Source organism: Rattus norvegicus, chromosome 1, assembly GCF_036323735.1.
Source record: "Rattus norvegicus strain BN/NHsdMcwi chromosome 1, GRCr8, whole genome shotgun sequence".
NCBI classification, from domain to species: Eukaryota; Metazoa; Chordata; class Mammalia; order Rodentia; family Muridae; genus Rattus; species Rattus norvegicus.
In genome coordinates this window covers 233,969,742-233,995,399 of record NC_086019.1, presented here as the reverse complement: position 1 = coordinate 233,995,399, position 25,658 = coordinate 233,969,742, and the positions used below count along the sequence as shown (strand labels likewise).

Genomic DNA, 25,658 nt, shown 5'->3' with positions numbered 1-25,658 from the left:
GAGATGCCTTTCTGTGACTACCCATAGGCTTTTACCCTGAGCATCCCCCAGTTGCCATGACTACTTCCTTCTGTAGAGCCCACAGGCTCAGCAACATTTCAACACACTCCTCAGTATAGATGTGTCTTCCTTTACTGTTCCATTAAGTCTTATGGGGCAACAATCGTGTCCCTTTCTCAATCCCAATACTGATCCCTTGCCTGGGTTATGAAAGCTGACCCACATCGAGAGCAAAGAACAACCCAATACCAGAACCAACATAGTTGGACCTCCAAAGACTAAGAGCCAGAGCCCTTAACCACTGACATGTTTCCCACTGGTGGGTGTGCTTAGTCCCCATAACCGAGTCTTCCTGTCTGTGAAAAGCTGGTTCATCCAATTCTGTCTGAAGAAATTTCATCTAAGTGATTTGAGTTCCTATTCAAATTCCTGTAATGGGGTTCCATGGACAATGTTGGAGGGCTTTCATCAAAATTTTAAATGAGGGGATCTAAAGTAGCAAGCATGGAGCAGAGTGTTTTGGTGGTTTAAAAAATATCCAAGTACCAATGCTCTTTGCCTACTTTCAACCACTATTTGGCCCTTAAGAGTACCTAACCCACCACCCTCAGTCTAAATAAAGCACGTTCCTCACGTGACAATCACTCAGTAAGTCTTTCCCACACTCCAACTATGGGGTCTGGGGGACAGTTGATTGCTCTGCCGTTGTATGTTCTGCAAGTGTGCTGAGATGGTACATGACTGGGGGAGCAGGGCGAGAATTTACAGGAAACACAAAGGAAACAAACACACGGAGAAGGAAGTCTACGGGCTCTGCTTGTACTCCAGCTCCATCCTGAATCTTCTGAATCATCAGGCTGTCAGGTAACCCACTCACTTACAGACTTGTCTGGGGTCAGGAAAGTCATCTCGGCTTCTACTGCAGCCAGGTAGCTCTTAGCCATCTGTACTTGGTAATACAATATAGGTAATTCTGTTCAGTTGAACAAGTGATTCTTTTGCACTTCCATGGAACCATATCCTCTATGACCTCACAGATGATATAGGGACGTTCTTGAGGGACATGCTGTTTAAAGAAGACTGGCATATGACAGACACCAAGAGGGGAGTTCTGGGAGTGAGGTTTCAAACACTAGGCCCAGGGCAGAGATGTAAGGTAGATTTTTCTGGAGGGAGTACCAGGTGTGAGGGTGAAAAAAAAGGCACGGAGGGCCCATGTGAAGGGTTGCCTAGGAAACAAGGCTACAGAGTGGATTATAAATAATACAACATGCCAAAGTTTTCAACACAAATCCAAATTCAGTGAGGGTCTTTAGAGGATTAGCTTGGGAAATGAAGTGATTAAGGTTAAATTTTTGAAGTTAGATCATCTAAATAGATAACCTTTGAGGCTATACCAAGGCACTTTAATAAACTTAATATCAAATTGCTTTGTGTGCATTTGTCAATGCTTTTGTGGATTAATGCACATGCATGTGAGATTCTAGAAAAGTCTAGCTGCTCTTTTCTTCCATTGTTTTGTTTGCTTTCTTACTTTGTCCATTGATACTGACACGAAATGACTCAGTCAAAGCCCTCCAAACAGAATGTAACACTGAGCACACCCCATTTTTAAGTTTACAATATATTCTATGGAAATTTACTAGATATTCCTTGAGGTTTTTTTTTTCCTACCTTGTTCTTTTTGTACTCCGTGTCTTCATGGGAATTGAGTTCTAATTTTTCTAAAGATCTGAGGTCTACAATTGTCAAGTCCTCAGTTTTACCATCATGTACAGCTAGCTCTCTAGGTTTTTAACTGAATGATGCCATCCTTTGCAGATTGATTATGTATCTACGTCTCATTAAGGTTTATAGGAATGATTGACAAAGAGACCCTCAATGGGGAAGAAGTCCCATGATTGATTTATAAGGGCACCACATTTTAGCTTATCCCCTAATGTGCCTTTCACCTGCTTTGCTTGTATTTCTCAATTTTCTAACATTCCTGTATTCACACAACCAAGACTTCAAGCAGCTAAACATTGCCTATGAGACACCATCCTACCAGGGACTCTAGGGAGATCTGAATGATACAGTATGGGCACACATACTTACCAGGCAGGAATGCCCTCTGTGGGGGCACATGGGTGAGTGGAAAGAATCTGTCGCTGTCTCAGTCTTCACAGTGGGGCCAGACATGCTGTTTGGCATTTCCATACTTACTCCACAGAGATGCTTAGTAAATATATTTAATATTCTGTGGGTCTAGTCCCAGTGTTTTGAGAAAATTTACAATGAGATTGTAGAATTGGCTAACTTGGACCCCCATGCTTCCTACCCTGCATGTTAGACCTCGTAGGCACCCCTTCTGGTCCCAGAATATCCTTGAAGAACTCCCATATCTGCCACAAGCATCTCTTGATTTAACACAGTTAGCTTTTCTTCTTTTTCTTCCAGTTCAAATTTGGAAGTCACTCAGTTAAGAGACTGATTTCCACCAACATACTAAGGCGCAGGGGTATTTTTTATGCTACTTCCTCCTAGAGACTAGAATTTGCTTGCCCTTGTTCAGAGACATAAACTACAAAGATTATAGAAATATTTCCAGAGCAGTTTAGTTTTCACCCCTCTATTTGGCAAATACCTGAAGCATGATGTTGCCAAAGTGCCAGGGCTTCACTGGGGCCGCGTGTCCAGGTGGGGCAGCTGTGGGTCTTGACTTTTAGCACCGTGCGTTGTCACATGAACAACACAGGCTTTCAGTCTGAAGGCAGAAGGGCATCAGGGGTTTCAGTGCTGCAAACCAGACCCCAGGGAAAACCTGGGCTTCATGGATGTTCAGTGAGATTTTCTGTGAGATAAGAATAAAGAGTGGGGAATGAAGAGACCGGCTGACTTCCCTTTGCGTTCTGGAGCATGGCGAGGAAAGCATTCACGTCAAAGCTAAAGTTTATTTAACAGAATACCTGTGAGGAGAAATAGACTTCTGAGATGCTGGTGCTCCAAAAGATGCAAAGGGAAATGAGGTAGTACACGCCCATACATAGCCTGTGACAGGGGCTTCAGCTGTCAACTCAACACAGCCCAGGGTCATTCGGGAAGAGGAATCCTCAGTGGAGTAATTGCCGACATCAGAGTGGCCTGTAGGGGTCTGTGAGGCATATTGTAATCTCTAATTGATATAGACGATCTCAGCCCGCTGTGAGCACTAGCAACCCTGAGCGGGCTTGGCCTATCTAAGAAAGGGAACTGAGCAAGCCAGAGGGAGTGAGCCAGTGAGCAGTCGTCCTTCATGGTTCCCGCTCCTGCTCCTGCTCGGGTTCCTGCCCTGCCTTTCCCCGTGATGGCTTGTGACCTGGAAGTATAAGCCGAGTAAGCCAGTTTTCCTCCCCAAATCACTTTTGACTACAGTGGGACACAGCAACAAGGCAAACTAGTGCAGCCTATTGTACAAGTGGAGACATGGAGCCAAGATGTCCAAAGTTCAAGGTTATCCCCAGCTACATACTAAGTTCCAGGCCAGCCTGGGTCGTATGAAGTCTTGTCTCCCAGACAACAAACAAACAAACAAAAAAATGCAGAATGCCAAAACTACGAATCATAAATAACAACAGAAATCAAACCTTACTACACCTAACAAGTTAGAATGAAATTCCGCTGAGATCTTTGAAACCCTAACCAAAAGATCTAGCGTTTGGGCTACAAACCAAAATATTACAACTATCTGGATAATTAATTAAACAACTGGTAATATATTAAAACAATAGTACTCACAATAGGAGCAGAATCTTGTAAAAGTGGAAAACGATTGAAATCACACACACACACTATATATATATATATATACATATATATATGTATATATATATATGTATAGTGAGTCAATAAAGCATGCATGTGCTTAGGAACAGCTTGAGAATGTATCAAATGATCCACTAACAATGCTTAGCCTGAGGATGTAGAAATATGGGTAGTCTTCATTTTCTTTCTTATACTTTATATTCCCAATTTAAATAATCAAGGCTTATAGCAAGAAAAATAGTGGTTTGCTTTAAAAAGCAAACAAACCAACAATCATTTAAAGCAGCTTACACATTTAAGTGAATTTTTCATTGCTATAACAAAATAATAAAAACTGAACGTTTTATATTTTTAAAAGTATATTTGCAGTTTTAGAGACTGAAATTCTAAGATCAGGCAGGACCCTTGGTTTGGTCTTTTGCAAAGGTTTCACATCCACAATGTCATGGTGGGAGGAGTGGCCAGAAAATTCTGTCCCTGCTGGGATAGTGAGCCAGAGAGTAGAAAGGGGTCAACGGATTGGCCAGTCTGACTTTTTAACAAAGATTAGCTCTATAGGAACTAACTAGGACCTCATAACAACTGTTAACCCTCTCTGAGGTCAGTGCCCACAGCAAACTAGACCGTGTCATAGTTAGTACTAAGCCCCATTTCGTGGTTTTCATCCCCTCCCAATAACACCGTGCCATGCTGGGGAACGAGTTTCTAGATAAACGGTTCCTTGCGGTTGGGGAAACACTAAAACCAGTTCTAAATTATAGCTCTTTCAATCTCCTTCTCCCTCCCCGCCAGACTGCTCCCTCTGTGCCCATGGGTGTCTCTCCCTCTCCCTCTCCCCCCACCTCTGTGTGTGAGTTTGTGTGTGTGTGTGTGTGTGTGTGTGTGTGTGTGTGTGTGTGTGTAAAAGGCACAAAACATTCAATATTTACTTCTGTGAGCTGAGAGGCTCACCAGTGCTTTGGCTTTTAAATGTCAGTGAAAACCAAAGCAGAGACTCCACTTGTATAGCCTCTAAGTGTGGTTAGCTTCACATTACTTTTATCTGATGAAAAGAAGCTAACAAAAAGCATGCCAACAACAAAGTCAAAGAGGAGGAAGGAGAAGCCAGCCAGCATCCTCTTGGGTGGTAGCAGGGGGGGTGCGTGGGAGGGACACCAGAGTAAGACAGGAAATTTTGCCAAATACTGATTCTGTGATAACAGGATTGAAAAGCAACCAGTTTCCTCCCATAAAACAAAGACAAAAGCCAGACATCTCACAGAAGTAAATCAAGCTGAACTGAGGTTGTAAGGACTCTACCAGAATTTGTCTGTGGTATCTGTCCTTTCTGGTTGAAGGAAGTGTCCCCTCCTGGTGAACTCTGGAATGTATGTAGCAGTAATGCATTAAAAGGGACGTTTTTAGATAATTGTTACTTTTCTTTTGCTCTTGTGTAGATCCTGCTTTCAAATTTTGTTTTCAGCATGAGCAAATTCTCATAAACAAAAAGAAGGGATCATGTTAGACAATAGAATTAAGGCAGACAAAAGTGTGCCGGAGGAGAGACTAGAAGACAGCATGCCCGTGCCCACTTGTGGTTTTCTGTGGGGCAGAGCAAAGGGTTCTCCGTTCCCACTGAGCGATTGCCAAATTTTTTGAAATGTCCATGGGAGAGAATGCACAATGGCATGACTTGACTCTGTGAAAGATAAAGCAGTTTACCCATGGACAGTGCTTGTGAGAAGTGTGTAGAAAGGTGTGCCCTCACCAGGAGCAATGCTGTCAACCTGAACACGGGCTAAAAATGGAGGATGAAAGCTGTTCTCTAGACGACAGCAGTTGATGTCAATACTTTCAATAAATTAGGGGAAACACAAAGAATTCACAAACCTGGCCTCGCCTTCTCTAGATTCTGTGCCCCTCTCCACACGGACTTTAGGTGTGACCTAAAAAAAGAACTTCCAGGCCGGCAGTGTGACTGCACCAGCCTGACCTTCCACTGAGGCTTGGAGCCCTTTAAACAAATTGAAAAACCTGTCCTTAAAGAAAAGAGAAAAAAAACTCCCGGGGGTGGGGATGGCGGGTAGTGCACACACATGCAAGTGGAGGTCAACAGAAGATTTCTGCTCCAACCATGCGGGCCCCAGGAATCAAATTCAGGTTGTCAGGCTTGGTGGCAAGGGTTTGCCATCTTCCAAGCCCTCGAATACATTTTCTCAATCCCAAATCTTTCATAGAAGTCCATTCTTTCGGGGTAGCTGAAGGGCAGAGAGCAGATAAATTTGGAACTCTAAATGTATTTTCATGATGTCTATCTTGATGACCTATGAATATTAAAATGCTGGTCCCTTAGCTAATCTATTGCTTTTGAAACTAGTCTGTCAGGCAATTTGCACTGTCCACCTCATTTAATTTTTGTCCCCTTACACCTAGACACAGAGCAGAATCCAAATACACGGAGGTCAATAGTTTTACAATCCATGATCAAGCAAATTATTTATAGCCTCTTTATTATATCGGCTTTGGGGGTTTTAAGCAAATGGGAAAGTGTAGTTCATGGAACTGTTTTGAGGAGGGTGGCAGCGTGCAGTTGTATATATAGGTTGTACTAAATAGAGGTACAACTTCTGCATCTGCCCTGACGGAATGCTGACTAATGGGTGCACACTGGACTGAGTTCTCAACAGCCATGGGGGTCAGAGGGAGAGTGAGAGGGAGAGGGGGATAGGGAAGGGGAGGGAGAGGGAAAGGAGGAGGGAGGAGGGGGGGAGGGAGAGGGGGAGGAAGAGGGAGAGAGTTTGACTGATTGGGATTCTAGCCTGTGGTATGAGCTTATTTGCATGTTGGAGCTATAAGTCTTTTTTTCCTTCTCTATTTTTTCTTTTGGGTAGGGCATTTCGATATAGCTCAAGTCCATCTTAAACTCCTAATCCTCCTGCCACAGCCCCCTAAGTATTGACCCCTCAGTTCCACTAGCCCTTCTATGGACTTCATGATGAGGGGTTTACTGAGTCCTCCTAATGCATCCTAATGAAAGGAGGGCATTTGTATACAAAGGGAACAGACTATGAAGACAAGAAATCCCATATGCAGCCCAAGGGATGCTTGATGAGGAGAAGCAAGACAAATTCCTTTCTCAGAGATACCAGCCAGATCTTGGACCTCTAGTAATGCATCCGTGTGGACTCTCAGCTTCTGAACTACAGGACAATATGTTTCTGTAGCCTCGACTTCCAATTCATGCTATCTCCAATCTTCCTGGTCTTTCAAATTCCAGGCATCTTTTATCTACTTTCCATATCTGGCTTTTTCTTACACCCTCTCCTCTGCTCTGGGCTCCATGGAGCAGTCAGTAAGTCAGAGCTAATGATTCTCCAGAGATGGACTCTCAAGTTCGTCATGGTACCTCAGAGTTGCTTGTCTCAAGCTTTGCATAAGCTAATGTGTCTGTTCCATTTCTATAGTTTTAACTGTGGCTAGTGAGTGGGAGGTGCATGTTCAAAGCTGCACCTAGTAAGTGGCTTCCAGAGGAGAACTGGGTACCCACAGGCAGAGCATCGTTTGGGTCAAAAGTGATTACATTCTGTACTCAGACCAGTGGTCTCTTATTGGTCATTATCTGTGGCAATGAAGCATCTCCATGCTGTCTGTCTTGCCACCTACCTGGCAAAAAGACATTTTTGTGACCATTCAAATTGATTTTTATCTTAATCTTAATCATATGTAAGATTGATTCAAGATATAACCTGTCAAGATTATAGATGAAACAAACTGCAGCAGTCCAGAAACCAGCACCTTCCCGGAAGTGCTGTGGCTTGACTTAGCAATGGCATGTTGGAACTCCCAAGCCAGGGCTCAGTTGTAATACAGCACCCTGACTTTTTCCAGATGACAAATGTGACTTCTCTTCTTTGGGGAGTAAGAGAAAGATTCATCAGTAGGCCATTTTCCCTGATTATTATTGTGATATTCTGACATGATGAGTTCCATGTTCATTTTGAAGATCGTGTATGCCTCCATTCTCAAAGGCTTTGTAAGTACATCAGCCATCTCAGGCTAGGCTCAGCCTGCACAGGCACTCACACACATATACTCATACACACATACACATACATACACATACACACATGCACACACACATATACACACATACACATATACATACATATGTATACAGATATGCACACACAATATACACACATACACATATACATACATATGTATACACATATGCACACACATATAAACATACATACACACATGCACACACACGTGCACACACAATACTCATACAAACATACACATACACACATGCACACACATACACATATACATATATATGTATACACATATACACATACACACATATAAACATACATACACATATGCACACATATACACACGTGCACACACGTGCACACACATATACTCATACAAACATACACACACATGCACATACATGCACACATATACACACATACACACATATGTACATGCACATACACATAAACATACATACACATGTACACAGACACAAATATACACACATACACACATATGTACATGCACATACACATAAACATACACACATGTACATACACACACACACACATGCACCCACACATGTTCTCATTGTTATAAACTCTGGAGACTCCATCATTCTCCCACGGACTTATCAGTGGTGAATCATGGCCGTTCCCCACTCTTGCTGGCATATGAACTACTGTTAAATGTAGTCCTGAGCTACATGTATGAGTTCTACCCAGCAAGACTGTCTCACACTATTAAATAAGATACATGTGACCAAAATGTGTGCTTCATTACATGTTCTGCATTTAATTCCACTTACATGGGAACAACCCTGTGCATCTCGATGACCTCGGCTCTGGGCTGCAATGCCTTTGTTGACTGGACCTCTCTAAGTCTCTACTCTTGTAGGTAAAGAATGCTGGACAGAATCTGCTAACCTTTGAAATGGGTGGATCAAAGTAAGAGAAAGATCTCCACTCAGGGTCTCCAGAGCTCTGTGGTCCTGCTGCCTGTAAGGTCTACAAAGACAGACTGGCAGGGTGGTGAGAGCATAGGTGGCCGAGGCCACAAGTAAGCCCAGGCCAGGTGTGACAAAGGACTTTGAGAGCAGGGCTTCTTCCCGGATTGCTTGGTTTTATTGTTATTGTTGCTGTTGATGTTGGGGTGTTTGTTTGTTTGTTTGCTGTCAAACAATTATTTTTTTAACCTATCTACCTCAGACCAAACTATTTGTTTACAAGGCTATATGGCTTGCAGTAAGTGTCTGTGATAGTGACTTTAATTTAGGAGAGAGGGGTGTGTTTTTTAGGTACCCTGATAAGACAAAGATATCTGTGGACAAAGAACAAGGTGACAATTTATCATGATGTCTCCAACTTAGGGATGCTCAGGATAGGCAGGGTCTTTCAGCCCAGGTATTACTGACCATTCAGACTAATGCTTCTTTGTGAGACTGTGCTATTAGTTATAGAAGGGTTGCAAGATCTCCAACCACTGAATGCACTTAAACAGCTCTATGCCAAGTTGTTGTCACCAAAAATATCTGCTGTCACTGTCAGAGGAAACCACCCCCCTTTGAAAGGCATGACTTTGGAGTCTTCTGAGGCCAGTGGATCTTCCTTAGAGCATGTAATGACTGGGGTAATTGGGATGTGGTGAGTCTTTTTTGACTAAGTGATTAAGTGATCAGCTAATCCTAGCTGGCATTTGACAGCTAGTGCAATGGAAGACGGTCTCTCTATTATAGAGTATTGTGAAAATGGATGAGAGTATTTACAAAGTCCCCGATAGAGGCGACACCTCTTTCCCTTTCATTTCAGTTGTAAACACCTGGGTAGGTCTTGATCCACCATGTTCTCGGAGGTGTGATATCTGCTCTTTGTCAGAAACTGTGAAGATTTTTGGGCTGAAATGTGTAAGCTAACAGGCCAGCCTGCTCCAACTTCATGGATGTCCACAGATGATGTGGGGCTTCTGGTCAGGACCCTGGTTGTCTATTAGTACAGTTATGGCAGTATATGGGAACAGCATTTCCTGGAGTTGATTTTTCAATTCCAGTTTCCATCGGGAAGCAAAGAGGGTGACTTGATGCATTCAAGCCATGTGTCATGCACAGTGGGCTGCTGAGAAGCAAACGAGCTCACAGGAGCAGAAAGGTCACTGAACTGTTATGTGCACACCCTCTGCTCTGGGCGAGGGTTGGGCAGAAGCACGCTGTCTGACATACATGACTGTTCGTATTGCAGAGAAACATTGTTCTGAAAACAATTTTGAATAGACTGCCAGTGCCTCTATCCATCAAATGTATAGGACCATGAATCAATGCCCAGCACTACTCTAAGCTTTTAGGGACTGGGGTCATAACTCCATTTATAACCTGCTACCTAGGAGAGCATTAGTAAGCATCTTTGGGATACATCATCAAAACACATTACAAAGTTCCCCAAATGAGTTTTAAGAAGTCATGTTTAACCCAAGTGGACACAATTAGACAGTTTTATTGGTTTATAGTTGTTATTATCATGACAAATTGTCATATACTTAATGGATTCAAGCACACAGAGCTGTCTGAGTCCTGTAGGCTAGAAGTTTGGAACGAGTCTTGCTAGATTTAAGTTAAGGCACCAACTCTGCTGCACTTCATTGATGGGTTCTGGAGAGAATCTATGTTGCTTTCTTCACCAACTAAAGACCACCATACTCCTTGGCTTGGAACTCTTTTTTTATTTTTTTATTTTTATTATTTTTTTTTTTTGGAGCTGGGGACCGAACCCAGGGCCTTGCGCCTCCTAGGCAATCGCTCTACCACTGAGCTAAATCCCCAACCCCGGCTTGGAACTCTTTGTTCCATTCTTAAAACCATCAACATAACATCTTTGAACACCCCTGACTCTGATCGTCCTACCTGTCTCTTCATTTATAAGGACTCTTGTGTCTACACTGAGAACACACTAGGCATCCTCCCCACTCAACGTTCTGATTTCAATTATAGCTGTCAAGTTCAGTGGGTCATGGAAGGTAACACCGTCATAGTTTGGGGGGATTCAGATGTGGGAAGCCTGAGTGGCCATGACTATGCCTCCTACAGCCATCTGCTCCTCTGTAGCCAGACAGCCTTATCTCCCAGTAAGACTCTCCTAGTTCTAAAGCACAGTCACTCGATGAACTTTTTTCCCTTCACACGTTCTCTTCCTCCTGTAATTTACATTTGGAGAGCCCATAAAGTATATTTTTACAAGTCCCCCGCTTAGCACTCAAAGTATGCCGAAAACCAGGTGCTTTCCAAGAAATACTAGGCGACACATGCAGGCGATAAACTATGTTTACTTGTGATTTTCCACATTATACAGAGGAGATTATGTATATTTTTGAGTCTCCTATAAATTTCTTCCATAAGAGATGGTGTCTGCCAAGAACTATCGAGAGCTTCCTTAAAATCTTGATGAGGGTAATAACACATGTCATAGTGATCAGCTCTTATCTGTCGGAGAAAAAAATAAATACTGAGCTGAAAGCTCTAACCAGTGCCTAACCCAAACATCTCAACGAATCTTCAACACAAACCCATTAGGCTGGTGTACTGTGTCTAATGTGCAGATTACATCATGGTGTCCAAGGCCCAGACTTCGCAAGTGGGCAAGGCCCAAATTCCTCTCAGGCTTCCTAACTGTGCAACCCTGATGCTTACCATGGCTAAATGTCTTCCTTGGGTCTGAGTTACTTCCTTTTTGTAAAAATGGCATGTATATAGAAACACACAAAATATATAATGATAACGCAAACATATACAATTGCTACCTAGAAGAGAGACTGAGAAATGTGGCCCATGGCTGAATGCAGCCTAACCTGCCTTCCCCTCTAATAAGGTTTTTATTGGAACACATAACTGCTGATTCCTCATGTTATCTATATCTGCTTTCAGCTACAGTGGTGGTGTTGGGTAATTGTGATAGAAACCAGATGGCACTACAAGGCTAAAATAACGTCTATCTGTCCTTTCACAGGACCCATTTGTTTACTGATGGTTAGTTAAGTGTATATGTCACCTTGGCTATGCCATGTGCCTGGATTAAATCTCTCTCTCTCTCTCTCTCTCTCTCTCTCTCTCTCTCTCTCTCTCTCTGTGTGTGTGTGTGTGTGTGTGTGTGTGTGTGTGTGTGTGTTTTCAGATAAGATTATCATTTGAGCTAGTAAACTCAATAAGGCAAATTGTCCTGCACAGTGTGTGTTGTGGGGGGTGGGGCAGGGATAGGATGCGTGTGTGTGTGTTTGTGTTTGTGTGTGTGTGTGTGTGTTTGTGTGTTTGTGTGTGTGTTTGTGTGTGTGTGTTTGTGTGTGTGTTTGTGTGTGTGTGTTTGTGTGTGTGTTTGTGTGTGTGTGTTTGTGTGTGTGTGTTTGTGTGTGTGTTTGTGTGTGCGTGTGTTTGTGTGTGTGTTTGTGTGTGTGTTTGTGTGTGTGTTTGTGTGTGCATGTGTTTGTGTGTGTGTGTGTGTGTGTGTGTGTGTGTGTGTGTGTGTGTGTGTTTGTGTGCGGTGTAAGCCATTTAGGCTTGGATGGAATGAAGAAATAAGGAAAAAGGGATGGGACATCCGTCTCATGCCCTTGGACCAAGACTTACAACATAGGCTCCCCTAGACTTCAGACCCTCTAACTAGAACTAAATCTACAATTTTCCCTTTGCCTCCAGCTCTCAGATGTCGGATTGTGGGGCTGTGCTACCATCACAGCCCCATGGGTCAGTTCCTTATCGTGTCCCTCTCCTCCTCCTGTGCATGTTTGCTCTGTTCCTCTGAAGACCTGTGGCTCTTACTGCAGTCCGGGAAGAGTCTTGCAAACACCCCGTCAAGACCTCAGTATGTCACTCACTCTCACAACCGCCTCTCTGCCTGTCAGCATCCACTAGTCTACCTTTTAAAACTGATTTTCCAAAATAATTTTAGAACCTAAATATTGATGGACTATGTAATCCAGTTTTGTCTCCTTTTTACTTGACAAAAAGGTATCTCAATAACAGATGGACCATTCGGGAGCCTGGTTATGCTCACATGTGTGCACACATGCATGAGGACTGGCGAGTGTGTATATAGAAATAGACCTACAGAATCACAGAGCATGGGTTAGTTGTTGCTCTGGTTTACTGATCATCCTAGGTCACTTCCTAAAGGGTGTATGCCAGTCGGCACAACACAGACAGACCCTACTGAATATGTGGGGATTTTGTCTGCCTATTTGCTGAGGCTATCTGGAGGCAAAGTCATCTCAGTGTGGTTTAATGGCATCTCCATGACCATAGATCCTGAGGGCTTGTTATGCCTGGCCCACCAGAATTCACTTACTCTCTGAAATGCTTGTTCACACTTTCTTCCCCTCTCCATGTCAGGTTCTATACATCATTTCTCATTGATTTCCACTTCTTTATCGATTCCACGCTGTCAAATCCCCAACCCCCACTTCAGCTTTATCTTATATAACAGTTACTGCCTCATTTTCCTTGCCAGAGCTTCATTGTTCTCAGTGAAAATAATGTCTTGATTTTTACCGTCAATTTGGTTGTGTTTTCTTTTGTGTGTGCTCTTGTGGCTTGAACTATTCCCTGAAGATACTCTCCAGTGTGATTCTTCCTTTCTTAAAAGTTTTTCCTGAGAGTATCCTCCAGCTTTACCTTCCTAAAGCTATATAACCTTTTCTCTCACAGTTTACTTACACTTAAGAGAATCCATTTCTGCAGAGTATCATATAAAATACTAATTCCTTTTTGTGGACAGGTTGCTAAGCTACACACTGAGTTCATGCCATCCTGGGCTAAAGGAGACCCTGGCTCAAAAAAGCAAAACTCAAATAGCAAAGGACAATTTCCATCTGACTTCTCTCAGCGCTTGTTTTTTATATGACAATGTGAACACAGAAAAGTTTTCCAAGTTACCTATTTTGTCTTGTTGACATATTTATATAGCTGAATAATACACTGTCATAATTACTAAAGAATAAATTGTGACAATTCTTAGAATAATACTTCCAACCTTATGTAGAATAAGGTATATAAGAATATAAGTATATAAGAATAACAGGACATATGTGGCTGTTTTGTGTATCTACATTTTAGAACTAACTTGTCAGTTTCTAGAAATTATTTTATATATCAATTTTGGGGAAATTAACAATATTTATCATGCTTAGTCTTTCAGTGTATAATCATAACTTATGGATACCTTTATTGTCTACAACAGACATGTTCAGGAAAGTTGAATATCTTACATATATTTAGTTATATTTATACCTAGGAGGTCCATATCTTCAAAATATCTTCTGTGGGCTCTAACTTGTAGGTTCCAGTTGACATGTTCAATGTGTACCCAGAAACCTGGAAGACTCTCCCAGATAGATTTGAACATCTTCTTGGGTATCTTTTTATTTCCTCCAGTGGTGGGAGCTGTTTTCATCTGTTACCTTTTCCTCTGCCTTCCACCTCTGACTGGACTCTGGCTTCATGTTGAAACAGCAACTTGGGTAGGAGGAGGAACTCCCTTGTTTCTCATTCAAAAGAGAAACATAGGCTACTTCAGCAGAAAGCCCCGGATCTGCTGTTTCTGTCCATAGACCTTTTGGGAGTCACATGTTTCTCTTTGCATCTCTGGTTTTCTACAAATAGATTGTATTTGTCATAAGCCTTCTCTTGATATAGTAACATGTTATTTGACAACTATATATCTAGAAAAACCACAATGAAAGCCATATAAACTCAAAAAATGAAATATTAGATGTGTTAATATGGCTAATTACATGAATTGGAATTATAAATCTATCTTTAAACTATCTTGCCTTCTCAGAGTAAAACTACAAGGTCCTCATGCCTAGTCTTTTTCTATGTTGCTAGACTGTTTTATAACAATCTGCCTAGAATTTCTGTACCTATGAGGTAGATTGGTTAATAATTTTATTATTATATTTATAAAATATACATAAGAATTATGCTTGGTCATTGCATGTGAGTGGGGTGTCCTAAAGATGTCATGTTTGTTTTACACTATCCTTAACTCCTCTCCATATAAGGCCGTACTTCCTAGTGTTTCTTGAAGCTCTGTTAGCCAATAGGAATAGAAATACAAAGCACATCACATGTATCTGGTATCAGACAAGAATGGCAGCAGCTTGTCTGTATTTTCTGTGTCGATGGCTGTGTTTAGAAAGAGCTATTATATGGTGGAGGAGGATGAGAAGCATGTATGAGTCACAGTGTGGAATATTGAGGCTATTCATTCTTTTGTTGTTCTTTTGTAGAAAAGAATCTTGGGAAATTAAAATTGTCTTCATTAGAGCTGAGGGGAACCGACCAACATTTTCCTTAGGTTTGTGACTTGTGACTTCGATCTGTCAATGGTTTATAAGCTCTCTGGGCCTTTTCTCTTTACACAAATTTCTTCCTAACCCATCCAAACAAGTTAGTAACTTAGCCACTGATCACATTCTGAAACCTTTGTGACACTTGCTAAGTGTCCATCACTTCTATGATACCCATCTTTGCTTCTTAGCATTTTGGTTTGAAGTCTCTCAGTTTTATTGACTTTTAACAAACCAACCTTCCTGGCTTTGTATATTTTCTTTATTTTTCGTGTCGTTTCTAGAGCTACTTTCTGGTTTGATTTTTATTTCCTTTAAGATTATATGGCTTTTATTGTGATTTCCCAGATAAATGCTTGCCTCATTATTTTTTAGATGTTTCAAATATAATTATCAACTGCTATAAGTCTTCACTGCATGCTCTTCCATTGTATGGATGTGAAAGATTAATTTCAGTCTTTCAGGTTGGCTTTTTAATTTTTTTCTTTGATTTGTCCTCCAACTGATAGCTTATGTTGCAGCAGCTTTCTTAATTTCTAAATCAATAAGGGTTTTCTAATTATGTTTTTCTATTGGTTTTTAGATTACTTGCACTGTTCCAGAGAGCATAGTATCTGTCATTTCTCTCCTTGAAAACATGTTGAGTCTTACGTTGCTGGTCAGGACTTTTTTTTTTAATGTCCTTGTATACTTAAGAGGAAAATGTGTTTTCTACTTATTAACTATAATGTATCCATGTAATTTCAGTCAGCCAAATTATTAGTCAATCATGTCTATGGTGGCTAATTTTATGTCAACTTGACACAGGCTAGAGTCATCTGAGAGGAGAGAAACCCAATTGAGAAAAAAAAAAACAACTTCATAAGATTGAGGTGCAGGCAAGCTTGTAGAGCATTTTCTTCATTAGTGATTGTTGTGAGAGAGCCCAGTCCACTGCAGTTGAAGTCACTCAGTTGGTGATCCGGGATTCCATAAGAAAGCTGATCAAGACATGATGAGCAAGCTAGTAAGCTTGGTCCTCCTCTATGGTCTCTGCATCAGCTCTTGCCACCAGGTTTCTGTCCAGTTTGAGTTCTTGTCCTGACTCCCTTCGATGACAATAAACAGTGCATTATGGGACTGTAAGACAAATAAACCCTTTCCTCCAAACCTTTTTTTTTTTTTTTTGGTCATAGTGTTATGTCACAGCAATAGTAACCCTAAGTAGAACAATGGCTTTTGTTTCTTGCAACACGTTTTAAGAGGACTATGTTAATTCTTTCAATTACTAACTTTACTTTTCTTTTTACAATTCTGTCAATTTCGATTTATATAGTTTGTAGGAAAGTTACTGTGTTAAGACTTTTAAGACAGTGGAAAATCACTGTGATAAGTCTTTGAAGCTTTAAGTTAATCACTCTGGTTCCATCATTACACATCCTGTATATAATTATAATTAATTAATAATTAATTATATATTAAATATCATATACCACTCTATTTCCATAAGTAATGTGACATTATTATGAACCCTTTGAGAATAAGGAAAAGAGTATAAAGTAGTTTTCTAACAATGCAAATCATTTATCCTTATGAAGGACTATATCTATAGTGATATATTTCATCCTAAAATTTGTTTAATATTGAAGTAACTATATTATTTATAATTTTACATGTTTTAACATTTCGGGTTCTGATATCTTAGGTACACATTTTATAAATGGTATATAATTATATTACATTGCTACTTTTATTTTTATTTTCCATCAATAGTACAATCTTTACTTAGTAACTGGATGGATCCTTTCCATTGACATTAACATACTTATTGTCTGTCTTGTAATATACCCCATCTGTCCTTCCTCCCTCTCTTTCCTTTCTCCCTCCTTCCTTCCTTCATTCTTCCTCTCTCCCTCTCTCCTTCCCTCCTTCCTTTCTCCTTCCCATCCAGTACTTGGTTGGTTTTCAAGCTCACCCTTTCTTCTTTTACTGATTTTGATTTTGATTCTAATTCCACATACATTTCTATTTGCTAAAATGGAAGTTGTATGTTTTATTTCTCCGCTCTTATGGTTACTTCAACTATAACATGATAAATGTGTATGTGTATGCACGTTCCATGAATCTGTGGTGGTGGTGGTGGTAGTGTGTGTGTGTGTGTGTGTGTGTGTGTGTGTGTGTGTGTGTGTGCAAGTATTCCATATGATTTGGTTGAATCTCTCAAATGTTACCTCCTAAACTATCCAAAGGACATTACTTTGGCCCTCTGATCAGGCTTGAAACCTGAAAAGCTACTTTCTGCCTCCCACATGATATGTTTCCTTCCTACTCTGCCCCTTTGTTGGAGTGACACCCACAGGGTACACAAAGACCTCAAGTGCAAAGGACCTGCCGGTGACTCCTTACTTGTTCTAGGAGGTTGACCCAACTGCACTCAGTCTGAGTTGCAAACCTCTGCTCCCCATGACAGTTACTTCCTTAGAGACTTATGAGGCATAGAAAGAACGTTAGCTATTATCTTCTAAGTTAACTCACAGCATCTTTGCAAACTGGGCAAGGCAGGGAGAGTTAATGCTATTTTTCAGAAGATAGAGCTGAGATCTGAGGCCACAGCTCTACCCTCCAGCCACAATGCTCAGTTTCTATAGAATATGAATGTAAATATATTCTCCAAGTGAAGAAATCTGCAAGGGATAGACTGTCCAGTTAACATCACAGTTTGACTAACTGGACTGGGAACAATACTGTACTTTCTCAGGATTCCCATTGTCACCATTCCCATTGTCAGCTTTACCAATGAGGAACAGAATCTTAGGAACTGTGACTTGCACTCCCTCACCCTTGATCCTCTCCTTCCTCCCTTTCTGTCCTCAATATACCTACCCCTTGCTGTCTTGCTTCTCTTCCTTTCTGTCCTCTTTCCCTTATGGTCCTCTCACTTGAGATTTCCTAAAATTAAGCTGAAGAATTATGAAGGGAAAGTGAGAACACTAGACTCATATCATGTGGGTTGTGTTTCCAGGCTCAGATGTTTAAGCAAACAGCAGCAACCTATGTGACTTCAGCGCACTCCAGCATAACTGGCTGTAGTCTGCTTATCAGGATGTAACACTGTGTTGGCAGTGCAAGCTATTACTCGCTCTGGTACCCAAACCACAATATTCAAAATCTCCAGTCCCAAGGAACAAGCCTCTACCTGTACAATGTTAGCCATGACATCATTTAGCCTTGCTCTCTGTCTCTTGGATCCCTTGTTTATTTCCCTTCTCTGCCTCTGTGAGGTGTGCATTCCCTCTAGAACTTCTGGAACTTCGTGGTTGCCAGGTATTAACCCTCCAGTCAATTCTGAGATTCAGTGGTAATTTGCAAAAAAAGTCATCTCCGGTCAGAAATGGTTCCCTTCCTCAGAAGTAGTTCTGCAGTCAGACTATGTCTAGACATGTAACTTTATCTAATAATATAGTTACCTGAGTTAATGTGCAAAAACAAGTGGATCCCTAGGATGGACAATAGACCGAGAGCTGGGTGGTGACAGTGGATCTTAGTATAGTTGGTACTCCACTCAGAGTTACGGAAACCTTCATGGTGTGTTCTCCTTTAAAAGTCCTGCCATTTCAGGGAGGGGATTTTTAGGTCCTCCACACTTGCCATTGCCCAGGCCAATGAACATGCTAGGTGCTATTTATTCAAGGCCCAGTTTAGATAAATATAAAGTACTTCTAGGTTTCTTGTCTCCCATGAGAACTGTAGTAGACAAGTATCTCTTAGAGCCATATCCCTAGTTAAGCCCACCTGGGGACTTATTGGAACATGCTGCCCCCACCCCTGCTGCCCCAATCCTCCTCCCCCATCATGTCCCAGGCAAATGAACATGCTGGGTACTGTTTGTCTGAAGCTCAGTTTTAGATGAACATGAAGTATTCTCAGAAGGTTTCTTGTCTCGAATGAGAACTGTGGTAGACTATATCTTGAAGTCACATCTCCAGTTAAGCCTGCCTAAGATCTGAAGACGAAATGTTTGGTTTCTTTAACAACTCAGCTGTGTCACGTAATGTTTTCTGGAAGGTGTCTTGTGAGAGGGCATGTGATATTGTGATGAAAACAGACACTTGAGAGGGTGTGTGGTGGTTAGAATGAATATAAATGGAACCCCACAAACAGTGAGAGAACATTCTTGCATTGCTACAGGGTACAATGGTTTGTTTTGTCACTGATCTTCATTTCCTGGCTGATTGACTTATTATAATTTGGTGGAGTTCTGCTGTTTCTGCTGGATAATGCTGCCAATATTGATTTGTCTTTGGTACTTGTTATTGAACTGGACTGCTAGTATCCTGACAATGAAAAGTGGAATTGCCCCCAATGAACTACTTCTAAACAGGTACACAAAATCCTTTTCCTATTAACCTTACCTCTAGTCAGTGGGTTAGAAGGAAAGTTCAAGCATTTAAGAACCCTAAATATAGTAGGTTTTGAAAAAAAATACTAAGCCTACAGGGATCTTATTAGATCATGTTGGTTCCTCATCAATATCTAGTCTCCTCCTCTTCTGAAAATGGAAATTTAGTTTATTCAGAGTTGCAGCACACTTTCCTTGAAAGTTGAATGTCCCACTCTCTCTTGTGGGTGAATATGGTATTATCACTAAGTTCCAGCCAATGGAATGGAAGTGGGTGTAGTTGGACGTAGGAAGACCCAACCCTTCAATGGGAAAAAAAGCACAGCAGGCACAGCAGGCACAGCAGGCTTACTTCCCTCTGTCCCTCTGTGTGCTTCCCAGAATGAGCCATAGCTGAGAAGATTCTACACCCATTATTTTTATTCAATAAGTAAACTTAGGGTTGGAAGGTAGTCACTCTAAAAGGAAGTTAGCATATCCGACCCCCAATGACAGGCATTGCCATGATAACTTGGGGCTTGCCTGTGGAAAACAACTTTTATAACCAGGAAGAGAAAGAAGATAAAGTTCTGTGTATGCTCCTGCTTGCTGCTCTTAGTTTTTCTTATAATGAGCAGCTCTTCCTAGACTTGAAGATGTGAGATCCTGAGCTAAGTGGGAACCACGATCTTCCCAGAGCTCTATCCCAGCCCCCTACAGGGGGTTTCTCTCCTGTCCTTGAACAATCTACTTAGGCTCTCCTTGTCCCTGCTTGATCTCTTTCTGCAAGAATAGGATCGCTGGGACATCTGCCTCAAACATGGTTATTTAGAAACTTCTTAGAATAGTCCCCCATACGTGGTCGTCATGACGTAAATGTTAGTTTTTGTTATTTTTATTGTTATCAATATTCATGAAAGGAGCAAAGCTGTCCTGACATTGATGTCAATTTAACTCTGGTCTTGCTGAATCTACTGCTCCCTTGTATCTCACTCTGACTCTCTCACACTTGTGATGGTTACTCCTGAATGACCACAGCCTTTGCCTCTTCTGTAGAGATGTCAGAGATGTGGATACACACCCCCTTGATTTCCGAACAACCTGGTTTCCATTTCCATATGTGTATGTAATATACATATATATATATATATATATCATACACATATATGTACACACACATACACACACAAATACACACACACACACACACACACATTGCTTGGTGTTCAAACTGTAAGTCAGCAACAACTCTGGGAACTCGTGTGCAAACTTTACAGCACACAGACATATTCTCCAATCTACACTCCACAGGAAATAAAACACGACTATCTCTATGACACAGGGCAGGATGGGACAGATGTTACCAAGCTCTGTACACACATGTTGCCACTATGCAGACCTCAAATGACAATAAGTCCAGATGCCTTCCCTGGGCTCCCTGGGACATGAAAACAGGATTGGCTGAAATTAAAAATGACATGGGAAGAATGAGGTGCCATTTGAGGAAGACACAAAAAGCCATAAAGGCCTGAATGCTCTGTGTCCCCACCCACATTGTGCGGCATCTGCTGTTGACCTATTGTCTTTTGCATCCTTTTGTGCTCGGCCACCTCAGAGATTTCTGGGACAGTACAGACGTCCAGACCTGCTCTGAATAGGCTGTTTGCTGAGCACTTGTGTGTCTAGCGAGGGTCACTGTGTGGGGCTTGCTGGCAGGAGGACAGCCACATGCTTGCTGTGGCAGATAATGGGTAGCTGGGGTGGGGTCGGGGCCTCCCGTGAAGGTCACCAGGCAGGTGCATGGGTTGAGGAGTCTGGCTTCTGTTTGCTTGCAGAAGAGGCTGTTTTGATTTTCCTGGATGTGTTTCTCTGGGCAAGGCAGAAAGAAAAAATGCAAATGAGTCAAAGGAGAAGCAAGTCACCCATGCACAATCCGTAGGAATTTACCACTCTGAGTATCCTGAAGATTGCAGTCACATCAGCTGCCAAGAGGACTGCCTGTGCTGGCATGGTTCAAAGAGCAGGTTCCTGTGCACAGGCCACCAGGGCACAGCTATCACTCTCCACTCATTTTTTTGCAAGTCCAATGGCCTGACTGCTCATCTTGGGGGGGGGGGTGTGAAAAAGAATATCCTTCGTTTACAACCCCCAAGGGATCCACTCTGTGCTCAGGGACTCTGCGCATCCTGAAAGAGCTGCCCCGGGGCTCTGTTGGATATTATAGGTCACCAGCAGTGCATGGCTTAATAAAGGGGAGAGGGAGAAAATTTCCAAACAGCTACATTTTCCTGCCAGACTCGGTGTGCGTCCCTGAGTCCTACACCTGCTGCCTTCCTGGGACTTTGGATAATTATCGGATTGCTCTCCTGTCTGGACAGATGTCTGCTTCGCAGGGCTAGTGGAGAGTGGCTGATTAGACAGTTCTCAGATGAATAAGGAAAGGGAACCTTTTCCTTCTCTGTGGTCACAGAAGCACAGTAGCTGGGCTGCATCCATAGCACAGAACGAGGTGGACAGTTGAGACAGCTTTGTGTAGAGTTTTCAACGTGAAAATGCTTCCAGGAGAGAACTACCAGAGATATAATGACCAAGCTGTAGTTTCAAAAAAAAAAAAATAAGAAAGCTGACTGACTAAAAGAAAGTGTAGGAAAAACCAAGCGGGGAATGTTGCTTTTGAATTTTTTTTTTCTCAAATAGCATATTATAAGACAAAAGCAGGATCTTCTTCAACCTAATATTAATTAATTCCATATTGAAGCAAGAACCTGCTTCTATCCTTTCCTGGGTATTTTCCTGGTGGGTACTTTCCTGAAGCTGTTCAAAACAACTCTATGCTTTTTGATATGCATATGATGCCTTATGTTTCTAAACCAGGCCTCTGTGCTGCACTCAGAGACACGTTTAAGCACACTGTCCCGAGCACGGTGCTGTTACGGTTGTTTATTACATCACCAGCCACATCGGTGACAATAATGCAGTCCACTCTGGACTAGAATATGTAAATGACATGGGTAACATGATTTCGACCCCTCTCCTCTTCGGAGCCCAAGCTGAGCCACGAGGTCCAGCAGCTGCCAGGGAAGGGATTATATAGCCGTGCCTTGGGATCTCGTTAGGTGCGGGTATGGGGGTGAGCAGGGCCTCTGCTTTCTGTCATAGGATTCCCACATGGCTATCTCTCTACCAGGCAGAGTAATACCTGTGTTCTTCCTGCAGTCTCAGGGTTATCAGGAGGATTAATGAGATAATCCCATCGTAAAGATTTTTGACATCAAAAAAGTAGACCCTCTCCTAGGAAGGGGGCAAGCTATTCTTTTCCCTCTGAGGAACCATCACTCTGACACAAGCCTCCCTGGCCCCTCCCCTGTGGCTATGTATCCTTAGTGCCCTTCACTCTGGCATTTTGTGCACTGTATTGTGCACTGTGTCCTCTGGGTCCCGGAAGATCCTGGAGGTCAGTGTCCAGTGCCTTTTTCTCCCTCTGGAGCTGCTTCAGCTCTGGGTACTACACGAGCTTGGCAAACCTTTGTTGAAGAAATGACAAAGTGCCAATAACTGTCATCATTATTAATTTATTATTATTATAGGCAAGATTATATAGCAAGTAATATAGAGTATACTTGTTCCACAATGCTTGGAACCAGAAGTGTTTCAGATTTTGAAGTTGTTCACATATTGAAATATAGAAACAGGTTTTTATCACCTGTAGTCCGAAAAGGCCCAAATCCAAAATGCTACCAAATCTGACACTGCTTGGATATCATATTGGCTGTCAAAAGGTTTTTAGATTTTTGAGTACTTTAGATTTGGGCTGCCCAGATCGGGGATGCTTGATCTAGATCATAAAATATTGCCTCAACTCCTCAGCACAGCTTATGTTTAGGAAATCCCTCTTTGTTTCTTTTGACAGGAAACACACAGTAGGGCTGGGCGTAGATCAGGAAAAATGGCCAGCTTCTTTCCCTCTGGTAACCAGCCTTCATTCCTTTGACAGAAAATTAGTTTTAATAGACAGCCCTCTTAGAGCCAACCTGTTCTTTGATCACTCATGGAATTAAAACCTATGGTTCTCAGAGTGGCTGACACTATTTGCTCTGGCCATATGAGAAATGATACAGTTTGCAGAACAAAGGGAAAAGACAAAAGTATATAGAGTCCCCATGTTATCTAATATGGTGTCTGATTGGCGACCAATAGGTCTAACCTGGCCTGAGATTCTTGCCTGTTATCCCAGTTCTCTTTAAGGCGATGGTTCTCAATCTGTGGGTCATGACTCCCTCGGGGTCAAATGGCCCTTTCACAGAGGTCACCTAAGACTATCAGAAAACACAGATATTTACATTACAATTTCTAATAATAGCAAGATGATGGTTATAAAGTAGCAACAATAATAATTGTTTTGTGGTCACCCTCCCAACCAGGGGTCACCACAACATGAGGAACTGTATTACAGAGACACAGCATTAGGAAGGCTAGGAACCTCAGCTTTAAGGACTTTGATGCTGTCCAGGAAGAGGAGGTCCCAGCTCATCACCACTCATTCTCTCACTCACAATCCGTTGTAAAGGAATGCAGCCTAACAGGCCCTGGTGGCAGCTGAATTTACCAGCTTTATCTGGTTCAGCTACCCTTTAAATGTGTTATCTGCCTCATGCTGTGATCGGAAGGAAGCCTTCTAAACTGGTTCCATCGGCCTCACCTCTCACTGCCCACCTCTGACCCTTGTATGGGGGTTGTATACAATGACTGCCTCCCAATATGTAGAACATAGCAAAAAGGTCAGGCAGGTCTAAGAATAAACCACAAGACTATGGTTCTCTCCTTGTCTCTTTCTGTCTATGCTTACCCACAGCGATGACCTTAGCTCTATGGGGAGCAAAAAATTGATGACAGCCTCAGGCCAATATTTATTAAGAAAACCAGGTCTCAATGCAACAGCCATGAGGAACTCACTCCTGTTAACATCCCTGCATGTATATGGAAGAAGTTCCTTCTGCGTCTCAGCCAGTGCCTCAGTAACAGCCTTAGGTGGGACCCAGAGCTGGCAGCTTAGTGCTGTGTGGATGAACCATGAAGGAGAAACCCAGAAGAGCCTTGCCTAGACTCCAGGTCTGTAAAACTGTGAGAGCCTAGCACTGTGTTGTCAGCTGCTGAGTTTGTGATCATTTGTTCCCTAGCTATAAATAACTGATTTTTTGTTCAGTCTCAGGTTGTGTATTACCCCGGAGTGCAAGAAGATTCCAATGAAGTAACATCATGGCTCCCACTGATGCCCAGTGATGTCACTGCCCAACACCTGCCTTGCATTTGTGGTAAGGCTGTGGTAGACACCCCTGCACTACCGCTTATATAAAAGTATAACCTAAGGTTAGCAAGATGACTCAGTGGACAAAGTTCTTGCTGTCAAACCTGATGACCTGAGTTCAACCTCCAGGACCCACACGGTGAAAGGAGAGAGAGCAGACTCTCCAATGTTGGCCTCTGACCTCTACAAGTACCCCGCGGCATGAGAATCCTCCCACAGAATAAATAAGCAAGATGATAAAAACCAGGATAGCCTATCCGATTACGTGTAGCATATATCAAGAGATCATGACAGTGGGCAGTTTATGCATAATAACCCTGCTCATTACATTTTGCTGCATATTCCCTTTGCTTATAAAAATGTGCACTGTAAAACTAAGTGGTGTAATGCTGCAGCAGCCTCAGACAGTTCGTGTTTATGGTGTCTCCTGATTGCACCGGGAGGCTGAGTGGCTGCCTCACCTTTTCTGCAGTTGCGCAAGCACATTGTCTGGTGTTCAAACTGTGGTGAAGTAGCCCCATGCTGCAGCTCTCCAAACACACCCCCGTGTCAGCAACTTGTGTCTACAAACTGAGAGAATTAGAAGAGTGGATTGTGGACTTTTTGCCTTCTGTCCCTGGCTCAGCCCATTGCTCTTAATGGTGGCTTTAAGCCCCATGCGATGACCATCAAAAGTCCATGTTGTCATACTCTGTCAAAGGGGTTCTCATTTGCTGGCTGAACAAAAACCTTCACGAGCGTTAAGTTGCCTCTTGTTTATGAAAACTCTGAATATGAGTTTTCACAGGAACACACTCACTGTGTTGTCGGATGTGATACTATTGGTGTTTACAGAGATTTTAAAATTGCTTGCACAGGAAATGGGTC

General features: G+C 42.2%; 2 long non-coding RNA genes across 3 annotated transcripts; one reads left to right on the top strand and one right to left on the bottom strand.

Annotated features, from left to right (window-relative positions):
• Positions 1-11,099: 11,099 nt before the first annotated feature.
• Positions 11,100-18,342, bottom strand: LOC120100007 (uncharacterized). Of its 2 annotated transcripts, XR_010063219.1 has the most exons (3): positions 17,992-18,319; positions 14,069-16,217; positions 11,100-11,272 (listed from the first exon to the last, which is right to left on the bottom strand). It is a non-coding gene; the product is annotated as an uncharacterized LOC120100007 (long non-coding RNA). The 2 variants fall into 2 exon arrangements; XR_005499612.2 differs by lacking the exon at positions 14,069-16,217 and having other exon boundaries at positions 17,992-18,342.
• A 774-nt stretch (positions 18,343-19,116) lies between these two features.
• On the top strand, positions 19,117-24,849 carry LOC120098083 (uncharacterized). Its single transcript, XR_005495994.2, has 3 exons — positions 19,117-19,489; positions 24,339-24,595; positions 24,690-24,849. It is a non-coding gene; the product is annotated as an uncharacterized LOC120098083 (long non-coding RNA).
• The last annotated feature ends 809 nt before the right edge of the window (positions 24,850-25,658 follow it).